This window comes from Rhincodon typus, chromosome 33, assembly GCF_021869965.1.
Source record: "Rhincodon typus isolate 14 chromosome 33, sRhiTyp1.1, whole genome shotgun sequence".
Classification (NCBI taxonomy): Eukaryota; Metazoa; Chordata; class Chondrichthyes; order Orectolobiformes; family Rhincodontidae; genus Rhincodon; species Rhincodon typus.
In genome coordinates this window covers 12649770-12652242 of record NC_063364.1, presented here as the reverse complement: position 1 = coordinate 12652242, position 2473 = coordinate 12649770, and positions in this window count along the sequence as shown.

Genomic DNA, 2473 nt, shown 5'->3' with positions numbered 1-2473 from the left:
ATACTAACATGCTTATTTGAGTCATATAAGCACTTCAGATGTCAAGAATCTCAACTTCATCAAATGACTTGATTTTTGATGCTCGTTTGACTAAAATGTTTATTTCAGTGAGTTAAGCAATTGAGAAGACAAAAATCTGAACTTCACCAAATGACTCAATTTTTAATGTTGGTTTGACGAACAAGCTGATTTCAGCGAGTTAAGCAGTTCAGAAGGCCAAAATCTCAACGTCACCAAAAAATTTAATTTTTAATGTTGTTTGAATAAAAAGGCTTATTTCAGCGAGACAAGCACTTCAGAAGGCAAAAATCTGAACTTCACCAAATGACTCAATTTTTGATGTAAGTTTGACTAACATGCTCATTTCAGAAAGTTAAGCACTTCAGAAGATCAAAATGTTAACTTCACCAAATGACTCAAATTTTGATGTTGTTTTGACTAACAGGCTTCCTCCAGTGAAATAAGCACTGCAGAAGTGAAGAATCTCGACTTCACCAAATGACTTAATTCTTCATGTTGTTTTGACTAACATGCTTGTTTCAGTTCGATAAGCTCTTCAGAAAACCAAAATCTGAACTTCAAAAAATGACTCAAGTTTTGATGTTGGCTTGACTAACATGAATATTTGAGTGAGATAAGCTCTTCAGAAATCAAAAATCTCAACTTCACCATCCGACTTAACTCTTGATGCTGTTTTGACTAACATGCTTATTTCACTCAGATAAGCACTTCAGAAGACGAATATCTCACTTCACCAAATCAGTTAGTTTTTGATGTTCGTTTGAATAACATGCTAATTTCATGAGGTAAGCACCTCAGAAGATCAAAATCGCAACTTCACCAAATGACTCAATTTTTGATGTTGTTCTGACTAACATGCTTATTTCAGCGAGTTAAGCATTTCAGAAGGCTAAAACCCCAACTTCACCAAAGGACATAGCTTTTGATGCTGGTCTGACTGAAATGCTCATTTCAGTGAGATGAGCACGACAGAAGTCAAAAATCTCAACTTCATGAAATGACTTGATTTTTGATGCTGGTGGGACTAAAATGCTTATTTCAGTGAGTTAAGCAATTGAGAAGACTAAAATCTCAACTTCACCAAATGACTCAATTTTTAATGTTGTTTTGACTATCATGCTGATTTCAGCGAGTTGAGCAGTTCAGAAGGCCAAAATCTCAACGTCACCAAACGATTTAATTTTTAATGCTGTTTGAATAAAAATGCTTATTTCAGCGAGTTAAGCACCTCAGAATCCAAAAATCTGAACTCCACCAAATGACACAATTTTTTACGTTCGTTTGAATAACATGCTTATTTCAGCGACTCAACTTTTGATGTAACTTTGACTAACGTGCTTATTTCAGCGAGATAAGCATATCAGAAGACTAAAATCTCAACTTCACCAAAGGACATAACTTTTGATACTGTTTGGACAAAAAATGCTTATTTCAGTGAGATGAACACTACAGAAGTCAAAGATCTCAACTTCATCAAATGAATTCATTTTTGATGCTGGTAAGACTAAAATGCTTATTCCAGTGAGTTAAGCACTTGAGAAGACTAAAATCTAAACTTACCAAATAACACAATTTTGGATGTTAGTTTGACAAACATGCTTATTTCAGCGAGTTAAGCACTTCAGAAGATCAAAATGTGAACTTCACCAAATGACACAACTTTTGATGTTGTTTTGACAAACGTGCTTATTTCGGCGAGATAAGCATAGCGGAAGAACAAAATCTCAACTTCAACAAGACACTCAACATTTTTTGCTGTTTTCACAACACGGTTATTCAGTGAGATAAGTACTTCAGAAGACCAAAATCTGAAATTCACTAAATGAGTCAAATTTTCATGTTGGATTGATTAACAGGCTTTCTCCAGTGAAATAAGCACTTCAGAAGTGAAGAATCTCGACTTCACCAAATGACTCAACTTTTGATGTTGCTTTGACTGACATGCTTATGTCAGCGAACTAAGCACTTCAGAAGGCTAAAATCTCAACTTCGCCAAATCACTCAACTTTTGATGCCGGTTGTATTATAATACTTATTTCAGCGAGTTAATCTCTTCAGAACACCAAAACCTGAACTACCTCAAATGACTGTAATTTTGATGATGGTTTGACTAACATTCTTATTTGATTGAGAGAAGCTTTTCAAATGATCAAAATCTCAGCTTAACCAGATGACTCAACTTATGATGTTGTTTTTACTTCCATGCTTATTCGAGTGAGATAAGCACTTCAGAAGGCAAAAATCTCAACTTCACCAAATGACATAATTTTTGATGATGATTGGATTAAAATTCTTATTTGAACGATATAAGCACTTCAGAAGATCAAAATCTCAACTTCATCAAATGCCACAACTTTTCATATTGTTTTGATGAAAGTGCTTTTTTCAGCGACATAAACATAGCCGAAGACCAAAATCTCAACTTCAACAAGACACTCAACTTTTGATGCTG